This window comes from Canis lupus, chromosome 29, assembly GCF_003254725.2.
Source record: "Canis lupus dingo isolate Sandy chromosome 29, ASM325472v2, whole genome shotgun sequence".
Classification (NCBI taxonomy): domain Eukaryota; kingdom Metazoa; phylum Chordata; class Mammalia; order Carnivora; family Canidae; genus Canis; species Canis lupus.
The window spans coordinates 37,466,074-37,493,491 of NC_064271.1; the positions used below are offsets into that span (position 1 = coordinate 37,466,074).

The following is a 27,418-nucleotide window of genomic DNA, read 5'->3' on the forward strand; positions in this document are numbered from 1 at the left end:
CCATTAGAATTTTTCCAGAATTTCACAAATGTAAAAGTCAATTTGAAATGAAATTGAAAACAGCTAGGAAACTTTGAAAATGAAGTATAACGAGGAAATGTAGCTTAGCATTTATTAAAATGCACCATACAATTATAACAATTTGAAGAATGTGCTACTGGTACAGACATAACCAATACAGTAGAATAAAAACTTAAAAGAAGCAAAAAAAAACATAAAGCTGAGAAACAGATACACATTCATCTAAGAATTCAATATATGATAAAGATGACTTGTCAAATTAAGAAAAGATAAAGCAATTCAACAAACTTTCTTAGAAACTATTAGACAATTTGGAAAAAAAATAAAATAAACCCCTTTCTCATACCACGTATCCAAAGTCATTCATTTCCATATGAATAAAATATTTAATATAAATGTTTTTTAAATATTAAATATATAGGCAATATATTGAGTATATAAAAATAGATATATATGTATTTAACCTTAGGATTAGGAAAGATATTCTCACCTTGATAAAAAAAAAAAAAGGCATGACAAAGTGCCACTGGATTTATTAATAAATTTGAGTGGAAAAAAAAAAATAAAAACTAAGGAAAAGGGATCCCTGGGTGGCGCAGCGGTTTGGCGCCTGCCTTTGGCCCAGGGCGCGATCCTGGAGACCCGGGATCGAATCCCACATCGGGCTCCCGGTGCGTGGAGCCTGCTTCTCCCTCTGCCTGTGTCTCTGCCTCTCTCTCTCTCTCTGTGTGACTATCATAAATAAATAAAAATTAAAAAAAAAAAAAAAAAACTAAGGAAAAGGCAAGTGGCACCCAGGAAACAGCCCTCCGTTACGTGACAACAGTGGTTTGATATCCTTGATATATAAAGAGCTCCATCAAGTCAATAATTAAAGCCTGAAAAACCTAACGAAAGTTGTAAAAGAGTAGGAATAGGAATTGTACAAAAGAAATATAAATGAAAAAAAAAAAGAAATATAAATGATCTATAACCCAATGGGGAAAAGAGTTTCAATCCCGGCATATTGGTAGACTTTTTTAAATGACAATATAGTGGTACGCCTTGGTGGTTCAGCGGTTGAGCATCTGCCTTTGGCCCAGGCTGTGATCCCAGAGTCCCTGGATCGAGTCTCACATCGGGCTCCCTGCATGGAGCCTGCTTCTTCCTCTGCCTGTGTCTCTGCCTCTCTCTCTCTCTCTCTCATGAATAAATAAATAAAATCTTTTTTTTAAAATGACAGTATAATATTAGTTGTAGTACAAATTGGTGTTTTAACACTCTTTTGTAAGATTATACCAAATTTCTTGTAGGACAATAGGAAATACGTATCCACTGTCTCCAAATTACATATATCCATTAATATAGCAACTCCACACTGTGGAAATTAGCCTAAATAAACAATATCAAGTGTACAAGGATGTTTATATTGAAGAAGCCTGGAAATAACTGAACTGTCTAACAATGGGCATTTGGCAATTCTAATTCTAATAGAACCATACAGTGGAACTGAATGACGTGTGTATTTACATGGAAAGATCTTAAAATATACCAAGTCAGGGAAATAGTTCTAAGATCTACTTAAAAAACAAAACAAAACAAAAACTATCTTAAGACAGTTATAAAAGGTGGGATGTGTGTTTGTGTGTAGGTTAACATCTGGAAGGATGCGTATATAAGGAACCTACATCAGATATTAAGAGTGGCTGACTCTTATGTAAATAGTTCCCAATGGGGCAGAGCTTTCAAATCACCATCAAATAGTTATGTCGTGAAAAGTCTCTTTCTTTTCTACTTTTGGCTCACTTTTAACACTGTAGTTAGACGGGATCCCTGGGTGGCACAGTGGTTTGGCGCCTGCCTTTGGCCCAGGGCGCGATCCTGGAGACCCGGGATTAAATCCCACGCCTGCTTCTCCCTCTGCCTATGTTTCTGCCTCTCTCTCTCTCTCTATCATAAAAAAAAAAAAAAAAACAAAACACTGTAGTTAGACAACTCTAAGGCCCCCCTATTTTCTCCTTATAAAATCTCTCTGAAGCTGGGATGAGTGCTACAAATCCATGGAGTCAAAGCACTAAGCAGAAGTGCTTAGTGGCAGTATTTCTCTCTTGGTGAGTGATTCACAAAATAACCACACGCCTTAAAATCAATTTAGATAAAACACAGCACCATCTCGTTTTTTTCCAGGAATGAAACTACCCGTGGAAAAAAACTCAAGGAACAATATACTTTGTTGTAATTGGAACTCTACCAAAACTATTCAGCTTTGGATGGAAGGAGTGAAAAACTGGAATTCGAGATAACCAAAAGGAGGGTTCTGGAAGGTGGGGTTCTCTACAGGGCCTGTAGCACATGAACACCCTTGAACGCATCACAAAGGTACAAGAAGTGCCTTACTCACCTCAGAATCCCAATCATCTAACAGTGTCTAACGATGGTGTTTACTGGATAAAGGAACAAATGCTATTTTACTAACAAAGAAGTCCACGTACAGTAGGAGACAGGAGGGAAAAGACCTACAGGTCATGGGGCGAGGGAATCCTCAAGTCCGCCAGAGCACTGTCAGAAGTAAAATCCCCAAGTAAAGGATCAAATTCCTTATAAAGCGTTCAAGGAGCACCTTGCAACATCACCAGAACCCTCCACATAAAGGAGTTTCACCAAAAAGCTAAGTCATCTCAAAGGGTTCCCAAAGACAAGCGTGAACTGCCTATGAATTTTATTAGCAACTTCTTTACAGGGAATAATATGGACACACCAATCGAGGACTGAAGGTATGAGGTTAAATGGCTATTTCTCCTTAGCTTAATACGGTGAAACTATAAGGAGGTCAAAATAAATGCTGTACAGTTGTATGAATTTCCCATTCATCGTTTCTGAATAGATGCCACCTCAGTTAATATTTTGCATAATACAATTTTGCATGGAGGCCCCATAGCCTTACTTAAATGAATAAAGTAATTCAGGGAAGGTGCCCTAATTAATGAATTGCTAATAAATATTCCCTAAGGACGAAAGCTCAAGCTCCATTTACCAAAGAAATAACTGCATGTGTATATTCAAACACATCGGACTAAGTCTATTTTCACCTCCCTTATTTCAAGACCCTTTAAAGCCTGCATGCCTTTTAATCTCAGGAAGACCATCAGGGGACACAGAACTATAAAATTCTGGGTAGCGACAGTCTGAATGACACATTTTTAACAATTCACGCTCTACCACCTTAAGTTCCAGGGATATGTCTCAACTAGACACATAAATAAATTCAAGTTAATAAGTCCTTAATGTAGTTTCATCTGTATATATGCTTTCCATGTGGGTAAACATGTTATTAAATTAAGATGACAGTCTAAATTCCCATCCATTTACTAGGAAATCATTTATATTTCATATAGCACTAGAGATGTCTTCTCTGAGCTCATCAAGAATGATAATGGAGGAAAATCAAACCAAACATTGATGGACAACTGCAAAGAGCACTCCTCCCATGCACAAATGAAAAACGTCGCTGGCGAGAGATCTATAGGATCATTTTCAAAAACACGACCTTCTTGACACCGTTTGTCAGATACATTAATCGCAAAAGTAATAAATGTCTAAACACAAAGGAAGTCGTTCTCAATCAAGGCTCCCCACGTTAGTAGTAACTTGTTACTAACAATAACTCGAATCAGGATAGATCCAAAAATCATCCCTATGATGATATCCCTACTACTTTCACCTTTAAAAAAAAAAAAAGCAAAGCAATAGAACATGGCAACGAAGCCCATTGGGATTGAGAACGTCAACATTCCTTGACTGGCACGGAGTAAAGATGTTGGGAACCTCTGTTTTGAGGGGTCAAACAAGCACCTGGTAAGTGCATCTCCCTTCTTGGAAGTACTGGCCAGGGCATCTCAGGGAAGTTCCTGAAGCCTAGCAAATCATCCCACATACTCTTCGTCTTCTTCCTTTGAAAGACCGAAACTTAGCTGTACACGCGTAGACATGCAAGAAAACAACAGATTCTCCCCTGATATGTCTTGATATGTCTCCTTGGGTTGACTCCAGACAAGAGTAGGAAGTCAGTTAAGTTTAATTTCAATGCCTCCTTGTTCTCCTGGGTTCTTCCTTTGCTCTGCTCACCTCTAAGCAATCTGGAACTCTCCTCTGGTCCCTTTGGGAACGATTATCAAAGATATTGTGACACCCACCTACACAAAGTCTGGAGCTTCACACTGGTCTCCAAAATGCGTATTTCTGGGATTACATCTGCAGTGATCAGTTAAAAGGATCCATATAATGGTGATGACTCGTGAAGGCGGCTACACACACACACACACATATAACACACACACATTTTTCCTTATGGGCTAGGGAATCACAATTACCTGAGTGGAAGGACAGAGGACCTACAGAAACACCAGTGCAACTAAGTGGAGGGAATATATTTTCATCCCATTCCTCCCTCCCGTCCCACGCTGAATACATCACCAGGTGCTTAGGAGCAGCTGCACTTCCAGGTAACGCCCTTAAACAAACAAACCAATACGGTCCTTCTCTGCCTGCACATGAAGGATAACCTGCTACGGGTCTGCGATTGGGCCTTCAGAAACCAAAGCATCATCTACAGGAAAGACACAACCGTGTCACAGGCAGGTCCTGGCAGTTACCTACTCAGAGACAGCAGCCAATGAAACTGGACATGGGGATCCCTGGGTGGCGCAGCGGTTTGGCGCCTGCCTTTGGCCCAGGGCACGATCCTGGAGACCCGGGATCGAATTCCACGTCGGGCTCCCGGTGCATGGAGCCTGCTTCTCCCTCTGCCTGTGTCTCTGCCTCATTCTCTCTCTCTCTCTCTCTCTCTGTGACTATCACAAATAAATAAAAACTTAAAAAAAAGAAAAAAAAAAAGAAACTGGACATGGCAAGACAATGTTTATGAATATGGTAAATACTAGGAAAAAATTACTATTCCCCTTTTCCCCCCTACAAACGACCGGCTCACAGCCACCTTCTCTGCTCCAACGTCAGTGTCACCTCCTCAAGAGTCAATGCTTCTTCCCTGGCCATCCAATCTCACGCAGGCTCTTTCTTCTGCTCGTTAGTTAGTTTCCTACTTAAAAACTCAAAATTTGGGGATCCCTGGGTGGCTCAGAGGTTGAGTGTCCGCCTTCGGATCAGGGCGTGACCCCGGAGTTCCGGGATCGAGTCCCATATCGGGCTCCCTGCAGGGAGCCTGCTTCTCCCTCTGCCTGTGTCTCTGCCTCTCTCTGTGTCTCTCATTAATAAATAAATAAAATTTTTTAAAAAATCTGAAATCCTTTTACATCCTTTTCTTTGGAGTTTAGTGGGCTCTCCCCCCAGAGCACTGCTGTATCCCAGACCCAGCCGTGTCTGCACAGAAGTGCTCCAGAAGATCTGTTGCAACAAATGAGGAAGACAGGATTCTGACTTTCAGTTGGGGGAATGGGGGGGGGCGGGGGGGGAACAACAGGACGTGCACTGGTTATAAACTGAGCAAGAAAAGAAAGAAACAGGGAGGTATCATGAACCAGAAACACAAAAGGGAGGGTTAACAACCATGAGTCCACGCCGAGGTCAAGGTCAGATGCATGGTACGATAGGCAAAGAAGACAAGGTGAACAGGACAGAGAAGATGAAGAAGGCAGGCCTTCCAGACCGAGTGTGTCCCCAGCATGGCTGGGCACCCCCTACCCCCCCAGACAAGGTGGGGCAAGAAAGTCATGGGGTAAAAAACCAGGGTGTGTCCATCTTAGAGACATCGCTGGACTCCCCTCAAGCCTCCAGCCAAATTCTGATAACCTCACGCCCTTCTTGGGAGAGCAAAGTGAGGTCATGGGGCATAAATCCCTGCCAACCCCTTCCTCAGGGCCCCTGCTGACCTCCCCACCCAAGTCTTGAGTTTGGAAAGAGGTAACTTCCCCTCTAAGGGCTTGGCTCAACCAAGCATCGCACCTTCTCATCTTCGGTCTGTCAGGCCCTCTACCCCCCTCTTCTAAGAACCGAGGCCTGTTCGAGTCTCCCCAGCCAAGAACTCACAGAGCCGTCCCTCCGCCTTGAGGGCATTCCCTCCAGCCTCCCACGCCCAGGCTTCCGGGGTGACTGGCAACTACCTTCCCTCCCGATGGCCAAATCCACAAGGCCACCCTGACCCCGACCACTTCCCGGCCCCTCTGCGGCATTTCACACTGTGCACCACACCCCCCGTGAAACTCTGCGCCCTGAGTTTAATGGCACTCCACTCTCTCCACTGCCCTGGCCTTCCCATTCAAGGCTCTCCTCTCTTTACAAGGTATTTTCCTCCCGAGTCACCCCAAAGGTTTCAGCTATCGCGAGTGACTGTGAATCCAGGTTTCCAATATATATATTTACACGTCTCTGCTAAACCTGGGGTCCAGCTCCTCGCGGACTATTTGTCATCACACACCAGATCAACCTGGAAGGAAGGTGTGCCTCAAGGTGAACGGTCTTCTCTTGATGTAGGTATTTCCTATTCTGGTTGTTGGTAACCAGTTGCCCAAATCAGAATTCAGATCATCCTAAATGACCCTACATCCAACGGAGGGCCCTGTGGTTCTCTCTAGATAGTACAACAGAGCCCGCTGTCCCTCCCTCCCTCCCTCCCCCCCTTCCTCCTTCCTCATGATGCTGCAGCCAATCATCACCGGATCTCACCTGGTAGACTGCAAACCCCACCTTCTTCAGCTCCCCGTCCACATTACTCCCAGAGTGGTATGAACATTCAAAGCCAACAACCACGTGATCTGGCTTAGAAATATACACTGGCTTCCTCTCTGCCGCTCCCACCTACAAGGTAGATGTCTACTTCGGCTCCTTTCTCCGGCTCTAAGTTCCAGCCATGCTGCCCAGGCCTTAGCATTTCTGTTGTACATACTCCCTCATATTTGAAATGTCTTTTGATTACACCAGGCCTGTGCTCCTTCAAGGCACAGAACAAATGCCACCTCTTCCACGAAGCCTTCCCTAATCACCCCTGCTCCGCATTCAAACCGGAGGGAGTCAATGACTCCCTCCTTTAGGCTCTACTTTGCATATATCCGTTAAGTGGATCAGCTGGATCCAGTGTCGCCTATTAGAATTGTTACGCTGGCAGGTGTGTGTCCACGTGGGTCACACTCTCCACCTACACAAAGGCACGTGCGTCCCGTGAAAGGTTAAGGTCCTATTACTCCACCCCAGCACTCCACACAGGGCTTGGCACCTAGCTGGATCTTGAATAAATGTTTGCTGTCACACTGCTGGCAAGTCGGAAACACCAGGATTTAGGACAACAAGATAAAGAAATCCATCAAGTTAAGAAAAGAAAAGTGAGAAAGAAAATAGCGCTGCTATGTGAGACTCTGCCCTGGGAACCAACTGGGAATTAGGAGCTCTGGTCTACTGGTCGCCCAGAGCCATCTGTTCCTTCCCCTAACATAGGGTAACACACATTTTATTACAAATACCTTTGTGGGTGTCTTCTCTGCCAGGGTGAAATACCACCACCACGGCTAAAAGTGTCAAAAGATCTTAATGGCAGTTGTAGTTAGTGAGCATTTGCCAAGTGCCAGGTGCCCTGCTAAATGCTTTGCGTGTGTTAACCCATTTAACCTTCACGATAAGCTAATACGATGGGTGTTATTATTATTACCATTTTACGGGTGAAGAAAATACAGAACCTTAAAAAGATTAGGTAGGCAGTGTGCCCACTGTCCCATTGCTAGTGAAGAGGATTCACAGCCAAGGAGTAGGATTTCAGGGCCTCCGCCCCGACCCCTGTACCTATACGACGATGCTGCAGAACTACCACACGATGCTACCAAGGCCCCCGCCAGTCATGCCCCACCACGCACATACATAAAGGCCACCTGGGTTCCAGGAAGACATGGCTATGTTTGACTTATTCACGACTTGACACACAGTAAATACTCCGTAAACATTTGCTGGCTCACTGGCTAGCTGAATGAAAGACTGTTTAAAACTTTGGGCTTGATGTTTTTATTTTTCTTTCTTCCTTCCCCCCTCCCACCCCCCTGTAAAACGAAGGTATGGTTAAGATTTCTCTGAACTGCAAAAACTCTATGGTTTTATTATGTGAAGGTAAAGTGCTCCCCGCCCGTGACACGGTGATGACACACTTGGCAAGAGCACCGGCAGGTAACCAAGAGCGTGGGTTGGACGTCGGCAACCTTGACTGGAATCCTAGGCCCGCCTCCGAAACCTGGGCCAATTCCTTGATCCTTGAACTTTTAGTTCCTCACCTTAAAATATGGGTGGTCCTGGCAACAGCCTCCGGAAGTGATTTTGAGGATTGAGAGAGAAAGTAAGGACGCGGAGCACATACACAAGGCCTGGAGCATACACAAGCACTAGTAAGTGGCAGCCGGTCCTTCCTGTGACCCTCAGAATCCGAGCCCCCCCATACGCTCACACAAAGGAAAGTGTCTACTTGCGAAGCGAACATTCTCACAGGGAGACTCTGTCCCACATTATTTTACTAATTTACTTCACCTATGCTGTGGGATATATAGCATGTGTTAGAAAGAAAAGATTTAGCAAACAACTCTATTTTCATTCCAATTTACAAGCTCTCTTTTACCCCTTTCTCCTATGGCCTTAATTGTTCACCCCTAGAGAACTTAACCCAACCTCAATCTCGCCCATTTCTCCTTTCTCTCACAAGAAAACATATTTCTTATTTTGTTATAAAAGAAGAGGAAAAAAAAAAAAAAAGATGGATGAGTATGGAAGAGGAATCTTCCTTCCTAAGGAGGAATCTTAATTCAAACAAATTTGTCAGTTCTCTTTGCTAGCTCATCTCTTTATAGAGCATCCTGCCCCCTCAAAAAAAAGAAGAAAAAAAAAAAAGTTTCCCCAAAAGTTAATTTTATTCAATTTAAACATTATTTTAAGAAAATTGACATTCGTGATCTAAGATTAGCTAAAATATCCTCAAATGCCCCCCAAACCAAGTTTATGAAATCCTTTTCCAAAAAGAAACATCTAGCTCTTTATCCTTTGTCAAGCTTCAATATCAGCAACCTAGAAAAATCCTACTAAAAGGAAAAAAACAAAAAACAGCTAAGTTCTAGTAGGCTATCACAAAAGTGTAAGAACTTTATAAAAAGCTTCTATGATTCCGTCCTGTCTCACAAAATTTAATTAATATACAGATGTAACTTTAGATCAGTGAAAATAAAAACTAGCATGACTGTTTTATATCTTCATAGTAACACAACCACAAAAGATGATGTTAAAAAGGCAAAGGTGAAATTTTTCAGTCACATTTTCTTCAGAATTTTGGGGAAGACACTATTAAAAATCTTAACACCTTGAAGTCGGATTTATCTCCAAATTTCTAATTTTTTTTTAATCAGATATGGGGAAGACACTATTAAAAATCCTAACACCTTGAAGTCGGATTTATCTCCAAATTTCTAATTTTTTTAATCAGATAATGGTCGTTTTCTATAATTGTCAATGCTTCTTACCCTGGATAATAGAATGTTAGAATGTTAGAAATTAAGTCAAAACTCAGACAAAGCTCATAGTAAATTATACAAGCTTCTGGGCTCTCAGAAATCCTCATGAACCAACATTCACCAATTTTAGTTTTATGTTTTATTCCTGCTCCTGCTGATTCTCTGGTGTGGAAATTAATTAGCAGCGAGTTGAGCAAAAGGGAGGCCGCACCAGAGAAAAGGTCAAAACCAATTCACTTTGAATAAACAGACTGTAACCGACGGTTGGCTGTGCTCACCTTTTGTGAATGAGAAAACCAACGTGACTTCTTCAAGTTCTCGCAGAAAGGGGGCCGTGGAGAAGTCAACGCCCGACTGCGAAGACTGTCTACACAACAAAAATGGCTCAACAGGACCAAGAAGGTGTAAGTCTATCATGTCCTGATCCGCCTTTTCAAGAGATGATAACATGAGCACCCTGATGGGGTGGGCTTAGCAACCAGGAAGCCCCTGTTCCATGGAAGGGCCTAGTTCTACTTCAAAACCTACGTGTGCAACACACCAAGGCGGGCGTTGGGTAAACCCAACAAGGGTTCCATAGAATGAATATTATCATCACTATCGTCGTCACCGCCACTGCTATTTGGCCAACCATTCATGAGTTGGGGGCCAGCAAATATGGGACTCTTCCCGTGGTGGCATTTCATACTCAAGAGAACCAGATGAGCAAACTGAGGCATACCGAGCTAGGATGAGAAGGGCAGATGAGGAAATCCTACACAGTCTGTAGGACTATGAAGGATGAGCTCTTAAGCAACAGGTGACCCTCCACCTGGTTACCACAGCAGCTCAAGCAAGGACACCGAGGAGTCAACTAATTCCACACTGAGAAAGCTCTTAGGATACAGGCGACAGGCAGCTGTGGTGAAACACGAGGTATGTCGGGGTGTTTGGAAAGGAGAGGACAAGGAATTCACCATTAGGAGATGCGACCTAGCTCTGACGGTGACTACAAGCACCACAAATGCTTCTCTCAAAAGACAGAAGAGGGAAGCCCAGGTGGCTCAGCGGTTGGACACCTGCCTTTGGCCCAGGTCGTGACCCTGGGGTCCGGGGTTCGAGTCCCACATCAGGTTCCCTGCAGGGAGCCTGCTTCTCCCTCTGCCTGTGTCTCTGCCCCTCTCTGTCTCTCTCTCTCTGTGTCTCTCATGAATAAATAAATAATATCTTAAAAAAAAAAAAAAAGGTAGGCGAAGTAAAGGTCTCACGAATGGGGAAAACATAAAAGTTAATTTCAAAGAGGAATTTATGCGTGACCACAACAAGCCACCACATGATTGCCTTGATATTTCAGAGCTCCGATAAAACACCCATCTAGTATTTTCCACTTTCTCAAAATCGTCTGCCCATCGTAGTCGCGAACAATCTCGGTTTCTCCAGTTCAGTGTCCACCTCTGGTCTCGGCGCCTCAGCCAAGCCACGGGCCCAGGTGGCGCCCTCAAACTCTGCAGAGGGGCCCAGGTAGCGCCCTCACACTGTGGTTCTGAGGGTCTCGGGCTCAACTTCCCAGGGAGCCCAGCCTTCCCACAAAGACATCCTTCCTCCTGACTTCAGTCCCCAGGAGCACCACCATCCCACCACCGCCCCGGCCACGATGTCAGCGGCCTTCTCGCCTCCACTTCCTCCTTCTCTCTTACGTGACTGCATGCATTTGAGGAACTGGCATCTCAGAGACTCCAAAGTCCTTGGAGCTTTTAAGTCCGTCCCTTGCTGACCGGGACTGTCACCACCTTGCCAAACTTCCTCCCCACTGATCTCCACCTGGCTGCCTCCCACCTCTGTGGTGAGCACTGTTCTGACTCTACGAGGCCTGCTGGCCCTCACGTTCTCTCAGGGCCAGCACTCCGTCCTCCCCTCTCTGCAACCCCCACCCCCGTTGCCAGCCAAACTTTTGGGACCAAGTCTGTCCCAGGGGCAGTACCCAAATAGTTGGGATATTCAAACGAAGCCTCTCGAACACTTACTGACACTTGGAGGTCTTGCCAAGAAGCCACCACAGCTCAGCGCTTTGGAGATGGGGCGGCAACCTCATAAAGGGGGTCCAAGGAAAGGATGGAGATCATTAAAGTGACCATGGCCTGTGTCCTCCCAGGGGACACAGGGACTTCACTGACACTGTATATCCGTTTGTGTATCATTTCAGACTGTCTCTGCCTCGAAGGAAGGAATGACGCCTACAGCAGAGCTGATTTCTCACATGCTCACAGGGACTAGAGTAACTTGTCACCAGCCGAACCCACTGAAAAGGTACCGGGAAGCTGACATGACCGACCGGAACCTACCTAAGGAGGTTCTCAACTGTAGCTCACAGAGGAGTCACAGATGATGACCCTTCACACAAACACCTGAGTTACACAAAGATTTTCCATATTACTCTAGTCCGACTACTAGTTTGCCTCTGGTAAACACCAGTTGCTCAGCACGTCGAACCTAAAGTGGGATTAAAAGCACTAAAATAAAGCAGTCATGACCCAAAGAAGACAGAACCTGTGGCCTTGACTAGCACTGGGTAGAGCAGTGGTTAGGTTAGGGAACTCCTCCCACAACGCGTGCGCGCACACACACAACAAACTGGATTGAAAGCCAATGGTAGTAAAATGAACAACCGCGCGATGCCTGGAATAAAAAAATAATAATAATAACATCTGGCAATATCCATGAGGCACACTGAGGTCTTCAGCCTGAGACTCTGCTTAAATGCCTCCTGTTCCAGCATCACGCAGAGGAAAACAACGCATACACCTAAGGTGTGGGTAGAGGTTCTCTGGGATGAGTGTTAAAATTATTCACCAGGCAAGTCCTTAAAATGGCCTGAGGAGCCCTCCTGGATCTCCTGCTCATTCCCCAGTTATGTGAGTCTCCTCTCCCAGTGTACTTCGGTTCTCACTCAGGTCCAACCTGGCCACACTGGCCTCCTTCCTACTCCTGAGCTGCCCAGGCCACACCCCGGCCTCCGGCCTCTGCCTCCAGGGCCTCCCTCTCAGAAAGTCACGTGGTTCCTTTGCTTAACTCTCAAATCTCTGCACAGAAGTCCCTCCTAAACGAGGCCCACCTCATCCACCCGGACCCCTTACCTCAAAGGTACCAAGCACCCCCCTTATCCTGCCCAAAGTTTTCATTATCATCATCTCCTAGCCCACCACGGAATTCACCTGTGCTTTGTTTACCATTTGTTGTCTGTTCCCAACCACTGCTACCTCCCACGCCTACAGTGGAAGATAGTTCTCTGAAGGCAAGGAATTATACCTGCTTTATCCACAGGCTCCACCTAGTATCTAGAAAAAGGTGGCCTATCGATGAGTACCTGCTACCTGCCTGACTGAAGAACGCAAGAACCACAGAGCTCTCACTAGCCGCGTTACGGGGCAGGCTTCTTGAGACGTCCATCATCACAGGACTTGAGAGACACTGTGCTGGGCACCACGGGTAAGAAAGGAGTAGGAGGCAAGAGTCTTTGCCCTCCAATAATTTGTTCCAAAATTGCCTCATAGGTTAAATTAGGGCAAAGGATGCCACACCCACTCAATCTATTCACCCGCTTCCTCCAACATCTGCTACACACCTGCCTAAATGCAGTCCACAACGCAAAGGAGCTGTGCTCCGAGCAGCTGAGGAGTCCTTCAAGAAGAGAAGTTCCCACATAATTCTTCCAAGGAAAACTATTGCATAAATTATTGAGATAGACAAGAGCATAACCTGTGCTCTTTCAATATGGGCTGAGTTACGAAAGTGTTGCCAAATGTTTAGCTCACCAAAGGAACCAAGTCAAGTTAATATATTTTCAATAAACAATTAACTTTAAATGCAAACATTTATGATGAATACCGACTGTCCGAGTGAACATTCAATATAGTTATTCAGGCCTTAAAGGACTTCTGGTCTTGTCAAAATTTATGAGGTGTCAGTAAATCACGTCTAGGCCCTGTTCCCTTTTCCGTCTTAAATTGAGGGGAAAGTATGACAGGTCATTATTGAGACCCTGTGTGTGTGTGCAATATGCCTTTAGTATCACTGAGGCTGGCCACGGATTTCAATCCCTAGAAATACCATCGCCTCTGCTGTAAATAAAGCATGTTGCAGAAGCAAGGGGGTGCCGGGGTGGAGGGGCAAGAGACAGACCCAACAGACTAAACACCTGACACCCCACCTGGCCTCCTGAAGGGGAGATGTCCATTTCTTGTAAGTAAACTGTGGGTAGCACATCTTTACGTACATTCTAAGAAAATGCAAGAAGCTGTTTCCACTATTGTAAACCAAACCACACCAACCCAAACCCAAACAAAAATATAAACCAAACCCCTAAAAATATATGTGAGGGAGATTGGCCAAAATTAAAGGCCACACTTACAAAGTAACTGAAATTGAAAATAATCACAAAGTGGATAGATATTATCCAAGAACAACAACAAAAAAAAGACCATGGTCACTATCCTTAGTAGACAAGAGAGGAGAAACCTAGTAGCGTAATTTGCAATATTATATCACATAAACCAAACAAATTAAATGAGGAGGCAAGGTACCTAGGTCAGAAGTGATACTTGTTACCACGTAGGCTCTTACATGTGAGGCCCCTGTCCTGTGAGACCCAACACAGATGAGCTCACGTATCTATCTCACCTGGCCAGCCCACCTTTTCTCCCTCCTCCCTTCCTAGAGAAAAGCAAATGTAACCCCAGTGGCTGCATTCATGGCATCCTACAGAGTCACTCAGAAGGCACACAGGGAGCTGAACAGACAGGATTTGGGGTGGCCTACAAAGTTCCCACAGAGTGATGTTTTAGTGAGGTTAACTATCTCTTCCGAATTTTCCTGAAGCTTTGCAAACCCCATCACATTGCTAGAATCCAAACAGCGCTTAACTACGGAAAAATGATCCATGGGAACTGCAATTCCCACCCCCCAGCCTCTCCAGCTCTTCTCCTTCCCTTCCCTTCCCTTTCCCTGACAGGCCCGTCTGAATACAGCGGCGGCAATAAATGGGGCTCCTCTCACACAAACGTGCAGATGTTAACAGCTCTGTAGAGTTCTGTAGGACATGAAGAAACATTTCAAGAATCTTGTAAGTGCTGACGAAACTCGCCTGAATTACCCACACGACCTCCTCCTCCACATTCCTGAAGCATCATTTGTTTTCCTGAATGTTGGGGGGGGGGGATAACAAACAAACAAACAAACAAACAAAAAAAAAAAAACTACCAATCGAGGAGGAGGGAACCTCTAAGCCAAACACAAATACACAACTATAAAAATAGGGAGCTACTTTAAAGATGAACTCAACTAACCCATACACACAATAAAGTCATATCCAAGACAATGGCAACTTGGAACTCTTTAGATATTCAACTACCAGCAGCATCTGCCCCCCGCCCCAATCCCACAATTCCTCTACAGAAAGTCTGACCAGCTAAACATTGCCTCTCAGACTAAATGAGAATAGTTGAAGGACTGTTCCCTGCAATTAAGTGCCTCACTCATGCAAACACTAAGGAGCTCCCTAATTTCCCCATTTGAACAATATTAAAAAATTCTTTTCAAATGGCTTAGGCCTAACAACAATATGTAACTATTAAACAGTTCCTGTTTATTATGAATTAAAACTCGTCATAATATCCTTCATATAACCACAATTATCACACCGAGTCAGAAGGCAATGTGGCTTCCTTAAGTTAAAACTAAAAAAAGAAAAAGGTTGAATAAGTGTGTGAATGTGTGTGTGTATGTGTGTGGAAAGCAACTGATACAATGTTACTTGTCAAAATGTTTCAAGTTCCCTGAGATACATTTTGGATGGGAAGAAATTTAAAAAATACATAATAATGTATCCAGGTTGTTTCACTGGACATGGATTTCACCACAGAATTCCTTGAGTTTTCTTCCTCCTATAATTCTAGATCAAGAGCAACAGACTGCAGATGCTGAGCCCTACTACCATAGCAATATTTTAACAGTGTTTTATTAAAAAGATAACAGTACCAGAAAAGGATTTCCAGCAGGATGCTGCCAACTGTTTAAATATTCCTCGAAATCAGCCCAAATGTTTTATTATGATCGTCACGTCAATGGTAGATTAGGCGTCTATTAGAACTGGGCACGGTGCTGGGTCTTTTTCAATGAATTATCTCATTTAATTCTCACAATCGTACCATGCTTTTAGGTGCTAATTTTCCCCTTCAACAGGCGAGAAGGCATAAGCTACAAAAGGTTAAATAATCGCTCCAAGTCAAACATTAAGCAAATGCCAAGGCCAGGATCCAAGAGTTCTTCTGATACTAACATCCACGCTCATTCCAATTCAACGGGATGCCTGCGTGGATTTAAAGGATCATCTCGGTCCTTCGATAGTTATTTAGTGCCCACTAAAAGCATGACACATAGCGGCTCAAGTTATCCTTTTAAAAGATTAATTTAGATCATGTCACTTCTGATGGCTTCTAGACATAGTAGGAATAAATTCCCAGCTCCTGGCCCAGGCTGCCTGAACTTGGCTGCAGCTACCTCTGCAAACGCCAATCATGTTTTCACCTCGGGGTGTTTGAACTTGCTCCTCCTCTGCCACTAAGCCTTTGGATCACTCAGACCTCAGCAAAACCCTTACCTCCCTTAAAGGTTCCCTCCCTCTTTGACAATCCAATCTAAACGGGCACCCCGCCCACTCTCCCACCCACCGACCCACCAGCCTGGTTTCTTTTTAATCTTACTTATTAGTCCTGCCTGAAATGATACTGTGGCTCTATCTGTTCCTTTGTTTACTGTTCCATTCCCCCTAACCAAGCCTCTACAAATGCCCCAGGAGGAGGGACCCCCCCCAACCCAGTCCCGCCCTTGATTCCTCAACACCTTAAAACAGTGTCACACCCACAGTGTAAGCTCGATAAATAAATATTTGTTAAATGGATGACCGAACCCTCGGTGCCATGGAGACACATACATAATTAGATCCAGGCCTGACCCTCAAAAAGTACTCAATCTGTAAGGGGACGGCGACACAAATCCACAAGGCAAAATGCCCTATGTGCCATCAATGACATCATAAAACGTTAGATGGTTTTAACACAGAATTTTAAAAAAATTAAAATATATCTATATATGTTTACCAACCTACTATTAAAAACTACTTATAATTTCATCAAGAAGGAAAGGAGGGAGGAAGATAAATTAATGCGGGAATAGGAGAGAACACACACACACACACATATATGCATACACACACACACACACACACACACACACACACACTCATGTTATTCCTCAGAGCGGAAATGCTCAGTTCAGTCACGGCTTGGAAGATATAAACATCATTGAAATTCAAAAGCAGTTCTGAAAGAGAGGATGCCTCAATTGGTATGCAAGGGATGCTTCCTCCCCCTGAATACATTATGAACTTGCAGCATGCTAATACGCCATGCTATCATAAGCACCAGATGGGGCAGTAGGCAGTACATGTCCCATCAAACCTCAAGAAGATGTATTAATGTTCATGCTCTTTAAAAAAAAAAAAAAAAAAAAAAAAAAGATCCTTTGCTTGTGTCCCTAGACTTCCACATTTCTTAGCATTCAGTCACTTTCTCTCAAAGCACAGTCCTCCAGGGCTGCTCCTCTTCACCAGATGGTGCCAGGAATCATTTCAATCTATTTTATCACAGGAGGCAAAGGCCACAAAGCGTGTCAGACTACGCTCACCGAAGGCACACCAAAGCACAAAAGAGAACGACAGGAGATACGGGAGACGCAGGAAATAAATCTTCTCTAGGCACTACTGATGAAACATTTTTTTTTTTTTAATTATGCAGAATCCTTATTTACGCTCCACGCAAAGGAGGACAAGGGCGGGCACCTGGCGTGGGTCTGAACTTTGGGGACCACCTGACTCCACTGTGAAATGGAAGCCGGCCCAAAGGTCCTCTGAAGATGATCAACCAGCTACACTCACAAAATTGTGCATAATCGGAAGGTGGCCTCGGAAGGGGCCTGACGGTACTGGACATAGACTTGCTTGGTCAAAAGCAGCTCGCAGACCAAATCACAGCCCAGAATCGGGTGCAATGCACCCTCTCTCAAGTACCTCCATTTAGCTGGAATGTGTGGGAATATCTGAATATGCCATTAGAAACCAAGGAGCTGAATAAATACACTATTTGTAATTTCTTGAGTGTTATTTTTCAAATACATCGCTTGAAACAAATAAATCGCCTTGATTTCCATTCACCTAGGATCTCCACGAGTCTATTTATGGTCACGGAGGGGTATTTTCTCTAGAACAGGGGAGGAGACACACATTGTAACTTAACAAGAGTGTTCCTCAAACTTGATTGTGCTTCAGAACTTGCTCAAACACGACCGCTGGGCCGCCCCCCCCCCCCCCCCCCCCCCCCCCGAGTTTCTGACTCGGTAGGAATGGGGTGGGGCAAAGACTGGGCATTTCCAGTAAGTTCCCAGGTGATGCTGACGGCTCCTGGTCTGTGAACCCTACTTTGTGAACTGCTCATCGACCTCCTTCTGTACCACGTTTCCAAAATGTTCCCTTACCCTTAGGGGCATCCGGGTGGCTCAGTCGGTTAAGCAGCTAAGCGTCTGACTCTTGATGTTGGCTTAGGTCACGATTTCAGGGTCACAGGGTGAGCCCTCGGGTGGGGCCCCATGACAGGCTCTGTGCTGGGGGTGGAACCTGCCTATGATTCCCTCTCTCCCAACTCACATGGGCCCTCTCTCTAAAAAAAAAAAAAAAAAAAAAGAAAGAAAGAAAGAAAGAAAGAAAGAAAGAAAGAAAGAAAGAAAGAAAGAGATCTATGTAGACAATCAGCAATATCCTTATAGAAACAGAGCCACGCAGCTGATAAGCTAAACTGACCTATGAATTTTTTAAAAGGCACAAATGAAGAGAAATACTTACAAAATACCTGTCAAATGAGCAAGCCTCTTCTTTCAAGCTATGCCATCCAATGACAGTCCCTGAAACTCTCCAATCCTGCCCTGCTTCCTTTCAAAGGCTTCAATGTGAACGTTGCAACAAACAGAAGAGGGCAGAAATATTTCAGGAAAGCTGCATTAATGCAAGAAATTACATGTTTTTCACAAGAATACGATCTATATCATGCACTGAATGAATTATCTTAGCAATCTCTCTGGAATCTTGAGGATAAATTTTATCAGGCTATCATATTACGACTCATCTAAGATTACTGGTTGAAGAAACTGCTTGGCTGAACTTCCTGTGTAACTGAAAAGATGAAAATATTTCCTTCATATTTGTCTTTTGCTAGAATCTCACTCGTATGTTTGCTGGAGAGCGAAATCCTTCCCCCCTCCCCTTCCTCTCAAACGACATGCAAGTACTCAGGTAGAGGGGGAGCCAATTTCCCAAAATATTGTGCACAACCGTCAAAAGCCCTCGACATTGTTTCTAGTTTCAGTAATTATGCCAGGAAAGGTGTAAGTAGTTGTACGTCGTATTATACTCTGAGTAAATATGATCGTGATAAATGAACAGGTTTACGATGCGTGCAATCCTGTTCACCACCATGCAGCCAGCCACCAAGAAAGTTGTACAGCCAAAAAAATAAACGCATTATTCCTCCTTAACCCTGAAAGCAAACGCTTGGTTCTTAAGCATTTGTTTACCAAACAGTTTTACAAGATTTACTTATTTTTTTCTCCCCTCACAATTAACACGCCTTGTGCATTCTTTCTTCCCTTTAAAATCTCTGTGAGTCCCAGTCCACCTCTCATCTGCTCACTGACTCATTAAGCAAACATTTGCTGATTGCCTACTGTATGCCAAGCTCACAGGTAGCCTGGAATGGAGTTATTAGAACCAAGAAATCAAGATCTTCATGCAAATGGCAGCTTTATCAAGGGGCGATGAGGATGTTTAAAATGTCTACCTTAAACAACAAAGAAGAGAATGTATCTTGGGAGACACAAAAGGTGAGATAGACGGAATTCCTCTCTCTAGTAACATCCCCTACACAAGGAACAGGAGAATCACTGACAGGACTGGGGGGGTGGGGAGGGGGGGATCCTCTGAATCACCCAACTTGAAGCCACACAGGAAAGCTGCCACTTCTTAGTAACTGAACACAAACCAGGATGGGCTCTTCTTCAGCATGGGCTTCAACATTTCACTCACCGTGGTGAGTTTGGTTCTCTTTTTCCAAGAGAGCAAATTTCTAGAATGGGTAAAAGGGTGGGCAGATGATGGAGACACATGAGAGAACAATCCCATCAAACGTAGACCAGACTCCTCAAGCTCAAGCATGCGGAGCCCTCTTGTGTGGCTCCAGCACGGGCCCCCTTCTGAGGTCCAGGGAGCACCACTGCCTGCCCTAAATAATGACTGCTTGTGCATAAACTCCACTTTTTTAGGGGCACGCAGCATGTTCCCAATCATTATGATCACAGTCCTGAGAAGTCAAAGTCAGCAAGGCAGGGGAATGGTCCCCAAGACAAAGAAAGTGAAGCTGAGGCCAAGAGGAGGCTGACCTGGCCCTGGTTACGCCTCTAAATGGGAGCCCTCCCCCCCACCCCAGATTCACACCCAGGAGCTGACTGACATTCTCCACACCCTGTGCTTTTTGTGATGACCTGATAAAATGCAACATGTTAAGTGTTTATAAGATAAACCCAAGTTGTCAAGCACAAGACAAAACACGTTCAGCACAAACAGCTGAGCATGAAGACCTTCACCATCCACAAGGACTGACACCCAGGACGGAAATTTTAAGCCTGTAACCAGGAGCCACTCCGCAGCCTAGGGAGGTGCGCTTCCCCTCTCTGGAAAACCCCACAAAGCAGCTGGATTCTCCCCCCGGGTTTGGGTGAAAGGTGTTTATTCACGTCACATTAAATCCTCTACTCCCAAAACCTGAGCAAAATGGAAATAAAGACGAAAAACAACAATTCAGCTATTTGCTATTATGTAGCAAATAGCTGAATAATAACAACATGTTAACGTCTCCTTTCAACACAGTTCTTCAGAGAGACTCCTAAATCGTATGTAACAGAAAAAGTTTCGAAAGCCTGGTTGTATCTACAGTTAGCCTTTTGGCTTTTGTTTTGGTGTGGTTTTGGGTTTTTTTGTTTTGCTTTTTTGGGGGGGGGGCACTTCTTTTTCAGCCAGCAAACGCTGGTACAGAAGAGTGTGCCCAGGTAGTTAAGAAGTTGGGTTTCGCCTCTGATTTCTATCACTCCGTACTGCGTCAACCAATGAGGAGGACTATCCTGGGAAGTCTCAAAGAAAATAAGGTGCTTTCTAAGAACTCAAATTCTCATTTCCTCTCCTTCACTCCTTCCCTGTCTCTGGGCTATACGAAGACCACGGATGCTAGAGCAGAGAGGAAGAGAATAAACGTTAACAGGCCTTTCAAATGAAGTGTTCCCCTAAGTGCTGAGTATACAGGTTCAGATATGACCCTAATAAAGAGGGAACAAGGTCTGTCTCCCGTGGAAAGTGTCAGAACCCACGCCCTTCCCCATTCCAGTCATCTCGTCAGGACACATGGTAAGCATTTCCAATCCAAGAACATATAAATTGTTACCACAGGACCCTCAAATTTTATTATGTATTTTCCTCCCAATAACCCGGCAATCATTAAAGCCAACAAGTCCAGAGGAAGGCAGTGAAGTTAAATCATGCAAAGTTCCAACGTAAAGTAATGATACGCTCAGAAGCACAGCAACTGTCCTCAAAGTCCCAAATAAGTACACACGCCATCAAAATCATCCCAGATTATTCAGAATGGTCTGTTTATTTTGTCAAACTCTTTAAGACCCTTGTTAAAGCTATAAACAAGTGATAAAGATACCCTGTTACATCCCTTCTTCCTAAAGAGCATTTCTGCCCATCTAATTACATAGCTCTTAAGGCCAAACTCTTTACAGGATCGTGTTCTCATCGGTACTCTCAAGATGATATTGTTCCATGAGCAGCAAGGACACGTATGATGTTAATAAACCACACAGAATTAAAAGAATCCCTCTAACAAAGCGAGTCCTTTTACACACCACACTATCGCTCAGCCTTTAAGAACGAGATGTGGGAAACAACAGAAATCAAAGTTTCTAGAGAAGGCATCCCACAAGTTTTAAAATAAACGGCTTCTTTTTACAGAGGGAGGGAGGGGTGTGATGACAAAAGGAATCTGCTTTCCTACAGTGTCCTGGTCTTCTGGAATCAATCCCCATGTCTGCAAGCCCAGAACCTATCCGGGGCAAAACCATGGGTGCCCAACAGTCTCCCTAACAAGAGATCTGACTTTTTTTTTTTTTTAAACCACACAATGTTGGTGAATGAAGCAACTTGGGTCTGCCAACGTGAATATATCATTTACTTTCCAACTTCCTACTAATCTGAAACATTGGAAAATCATCCATCTGTGCTTCTGACCACCAGGAGATACCCAGGACTACCACATTCCCAACGCCTAGGAAGGCCCCATTTTAGTTAGCCTACACAGCTCTGACAAGGAATAAATCTATAATAATCTATTTTTAAAAAGTATTTTAAGATTTTATTTATTTGGGAGACATGGTGAGAGAGAAAGAGAGCGCACACAAGAGTTGGGGGTGGAGGGGGAGGAACAGGCTCCCCACTGAGCAGGGCTTCCTCATAGGACCCTGAGATCATGACCTGAGCCTAAAGCAGCTGCTTAATGATGGAGCCACTGAGGCACCCCTAAATCTATGACTTCTATTAGACTTTTCAAAATAGTGACATCAGCCCCCTGATGCCTGTCACTCTCACTACATTCTTTCCAGAGGAGTAGGAATACACAGAGAACTAACCGGCATCCTAACCTGTTTTACCCAAGATTATTCTTGCTTGACGAAGGCCAATGCCTTTCCATTTTTATTTTTCAGCCAAGAGAACAACCCTACTTCAAATTTAAACATTCTCCTTTAAATGTCTCCATCTAGGCTGAACTACCAAATAGCCTCTCTTCAAGCCACAGCATCCTCACCCCTCCTCAAAAAAAGAAAACAAAAAGGAATCCAAAATCAAGCAAACCAGAGAATCCTTCCTCCACCATTTAACTATATCTATGGGTCCCTGGGGGGGGGGGGTAAATAAAAGCATAATTTACCTGATCTTCAGGTTTCAAACAGATCATGTGGCCACAGAAACCGTTTGTGAACAGTAGTGAGCTGTGGGAAGCATGGAAGGTGCCTAGCCCGGGGCCTGGCACGTGCAAGCTTTCAATAACAGGCTGCTCCTACTATACCATCAGAGATTTATTCCGTTCAGAGATGGCAGTTATATATTCCCTTTGAGATTAAGAGGATTTCCTGATTCCTTTGATTGCAACTCTATGGGTTGAAAAACATAATTAAGCTAGACATTCTCAGAAAGTACATTTACATTAATATTAATTAATGCAAACAGCTGTTTGAGAAAAGCCAGCCAGATAAACCTGCTTCTTGGTCAGGTGTGAAATCCTATTGTTCTCAAGTTATGAGTCATTTAAGTTAATGACTTATTCCACTAGATACAGTTAGCTACCCAAGAACCGCAACTACTGTACACAAAGAAATTGCTCCCGCGACATGCTGTACCCACTCTCACACACAGAGAAATTAAAATCTGATAAACGACAATGGATGTCCCGGCCTCGGCATAAGAAGAACAAACTAAAAACATGTGAAGTTCCATTAACGAAGATCCAACCTGAGGCAAGCATGAGAGAGAGAGAGAGACAGAGGCAAGGGTTGCTAATAAGCCTTAGACTGGCCCAGTGCCCACCCTTCCCCTATGGCCTTGACTCCTAACCCATTTAGGGACTCTCTCATGGCCTCTGGGTTGCAGAACCCACCACCCACCTCCCACCTCCAGGCTCTTAATACTCTCTGTCATAATTGCCATTTACTTCTCTACCTGGAGCATGAGAAATCCAAACTCCTTGAGGGCCTGGAGGGACTGAATTCGAGCCATCTGGTCCCTGGCACATGTGCAGCAACCTACCAATGTGTACCACCCGAATGTCCTTACTACAGTGGCCCTTCCGTGGCCAGGGCCTTGCATTACGCCATCTGCTTAGTACTCTAGCAATTAACCACCTCTAGGCTCTCTCGTTTCCAAACACTAGAAGGTAAGTTTGCTGGCGGACTTTCGCCACAGGTCAGGCGATTACTGTTAGAGAATGTTCTGCCTCGGTCCTGAGGTTAAGAGGGGAGGAAGCACACGGTGAGAGCCATCCAGGGTGGAATAAGAAAGACGATGAGGTTAAGACTGACACTTGACATGGCAGCATGATTCGATGCATCTGTGAGATCCAGAAGCGGCCTGGCAAGGAGCATGGACTAGAGAATCTTACTTTAATAAAACCACCTGAGTGGGCTGCTTGGCCTTGACGGGCCTCAGTTTCATTATCTGTAAGCTAAAAGCACCTGCAAGATCAACCTTCCAGCTCTGAAAGGTTCCTCTGGGGGTTCAGGAGGCTGTTGAGAATAGTCCCACAACAGCATCTTCTTGGCAAACATCAAGTATCCGTGTAGTGATGAGATGGTTAATAAATATTTCTGGACTCTATAATGCCCAGTAAGTGAATGTTTACTCTAAGAAATAAAAATAAACTAGTTGTTCCATGAAATCGTCAGAAATGATCACCACCACCATCCCGCCCCACCCGACCCCCCAAAATTAAACACTTTTACTTTTTCAATAGACCATGCACTACACAGGAAGATGCCTTATACAAGTTTCCAAGTATTATTTAAAATACATAGAACTAAAAGGTCAAGGACTCAAAAATATTAACAGAAAATAATTGAAAAAGAGAAAGGAAGTGGGGCCAGGGCATGACAAGAAGTTGGAACTTCTGAGTGCCTGCCACAAAGAAGTCATGTCTGCACAATCTACATTTATAATTGGATATTTGCAGCTTATATGGGTTTCCTTTCATAGCTGGCAGGAGGCTTGTTTGATACAGCAAAGAGTTAGCCCAACACAATAGCAAGACAACTCGCAAGGTAAAAATCAAGTGACAGAGGATGGATTGTTGTGGTTTCTGTTCTTGCATAATAGCATTTATAGATTAATCTATTTAAAAAAAAATAACCAGGTGCATTATCCAAATGTTCAGTTACTGGGGACACTCACAGTTGTCTATCCGTGGCAATTTTCATTTCTGTTTTTTACACAAATCATCACTTGCAAGCACTGATGTTAAAAACAGAAAAACAGTCTAGTACACAGTGGCTATAAATGCCAAATCAATTTTCAGCAGATAATAAAGTCCATGTTTTACAATCAGCAATGCACTGTTTTACTACCCAAAAATGTAAGCTAATAATATATAGCTCTACTAAATGGAAAATGCAGATATGTTGTTAAAAAAACGGGCCGGCTGTGAGAGGATGGATCATTTCTGCAGGGACCTTCTTAAAGCTATGTGTAAGTGTTTTGAAAATATCACATGATGTGGCCATGTGTTAAAAATTACAGCCAGTTAAGTTCTCTGCTAAGAAAAATATGTGGGCAATTTATGAAATGCACTCCAGGATGGAGATGTCTTAAGTAAAACCAGATTTTGAAAACAAACCTTTTTTTTTTTTTTTTTTTTTTTTTTTTTTTTTTTTTTTTTGGAAACTTGAACTTAAAAAAAAAAGAAAAAGTTCCAGGCACATCTGGAGAGCAGGACCATTGAGAAAGGGTGGTCTGACCTAATACTAGCCATCTTCTGAAAGAACAGCACTATTTCTGGGCTCCAATGACTCTGCTCACTTATTGTCCTTTTAAGGCAACAGTCCTGAAAGCATTTTGTAGGTCAACATATGTTCTTTGATAATATCATACAAAGACTGATAAACATATAAGTGTTTCAGAAAGCCTGGAGTCCTCTCCTCCCCAAACAATATAATGCCCAGGCTTCTCCCAGCCATCCCGCCAGAAAACATTTCCCTTTTCTTAAACACAAGGATCTAGTTGTTACAAAGTGACAGGCAGTGAAACGATATTTCCTTATATTAAGTTAAATCGGAAAAATAGTTTAACCTATTTCTCTACAGCGTGCGTGGTCTCCTTTGACTTTTTATGGCTCATTTTGCAACCATGTGCTATCAACAGCTAATGTGTGTGGCATTTTTCTTCTTAACCAAAATAATTCTAGAAACCCCCAAACTAAGACCTTTTTTTTTTTTACCTACCCACCCCCACAGATTGGTATGTCTTTGAATAGGTTCAGTCTGTGCACATCTGTTTCCAGGGATCCCCCCCATTTTTATATGAAAAAGGCCCTAGACATGTGAATTGTTCCATCAAGTTGGAGACAACCAGGAACCAGGTCTGACAGCTGACCTACCGAATAACAACAACAATCACAACCACCACCACCACCACAACAGTACTATCCAGTGTTGATATATAAGTATGGGGTCAAAGGAAAAAAAGGAAAAAAAAAACAAAAAACAACAGTGACAGTATCAGATTACCCGAAACACATCCTTTTAAATCGACTTACACATAATGTCTTAGTTAAACACGTAGACTCTGTCCCAGATGGTTAAAATTGTCCATTAATATAAGTGCATATGTACGGACCGAAATATGCTAAAAAACAGAGTGAGAGGCAGTCCATCCGAGAGGAGAGTTTAAAAAGTGCAGATGGGTGTCCAAAATAGCCAAGTGTCAGATCTGCTCAAGTATCTCCATTCTGGCACATGCTCGCAGCCACAGCTGTTAATATATTCTCTGCATCCAAGTACAAGGTTTTCGAACACAGTTGATGAGAGAGCGAGCGAGAGACACGGCCACACTCGAGGCTACTGCTTTCGAACCAGACACACGTTAACAACTTAACGCCGAAACAAACTTCTCGAGGATCCTGAGACGTACATAATAGAGCGCGGCGTGTCCTCAGTAAGGCTGCTGGGAGGCGGCCTCACAGTCACGCAAGAAAGCAGTTAGGGGCAGCGAGGGTCCCGACTGACCTCGCTCAGTATCACCATCCACAAAGGGCTTTGGGCGGTTTTGGGGGGGAGGGGGTCGAACCAAAACAAAACAGACACTCCCTCGAAATGCTAACAAATCGGACCCTTCCACTGACATTTAGTTAAGAGCACAAAAACCAAGAAGATTTGAGGTATGATGTGCAAAAAAAAAAAAAAAAAAAAGAATCAGATTAAACTGTGCTACAATATTCTGGAGAAATAAACACACACACACACACACACACACACACGAGCACTTTTTCACCCCGATTCCCGATCACATACCCAGTGCACATTCCCCCCCGTTAGCCGTGCGGGGCGTATAAATCAAGAGGAGGGCTCAAAGAGTTACAATGACCTTTCAAAGACCCCAGTCATTGTCTTGCTGTAAATTGATTTTCCCCATATTTCAGCCACATACATTCCTTGTCCGCCGGACTGGTGGAAAAAAGCGCACTTCGGGCACAAACGCATCCTCTGCGTGCACGCAGGCCAATACCGGGGGGCGGGGGGGTTGCTGCAAGACACCTCCTGACCGGGAAAACATTCCTCCAACAACTGGCAATACCTACACACGACCGTGGCTGCAGAAAACTGGCAGATACTGTTTCAAAACACCATCTGGGAGGTGTACAGACTCTGCGACCGAGCACAGCCTCCCGTGCCCGTCCTGCCCGAATAAGCCGCACAGATCGGCCAGCTGGACCATCTCTATCTGCCCGGCGTGGGTTTTCTGGTTTGGGTTTGTTTTTCGTTTTTTTTTCCCCTTTTCTTTCCCCCCCAGTATCTGGAGCGAGGCTGCTCACAGGAGGCACAGGGCAATCCAGACAGTTCTGGAGAACAGCAGAGCTGCCCTTCCTCCAGCAGCTTCTCCCGGCCTCCCTCTCCCCGGGCACAGACGCCTCCTTGGCCGGCAGCCGCCTCGGACGCCCCCAGGCCCCGAAGAGGACACGTTACAGAGCAAACAGACCCCA

The 27,418-nt window shown here is 44.2% G+C and overlaps 1 protein-coding gene and 1 long non-coding RNA gene across 2 annotated transcripts in view; one reads left to right on the forward strand and one right to left on the reverse strand.

The window, feature by feature from the left end:
• Positions 1-27,418, reverse strand: part of RUNX1T1 (RUNX1 partner transcriptional co-repressor 1) — a 134,581-nt gene that overhangs the window by 73,099 nt on the left and 34,064 nt on the right.
• Positions 2,336-3,743, forward strand: LOC112650839 (uncharacterized). Its single transcript, XR_003130495.3, has 2 exons — positions 2,336-2,774; positions 3,396-3,743. It is a non-coding gene; the product is annotated as an uncharacterized LOC112650839 (long non-coding RNA).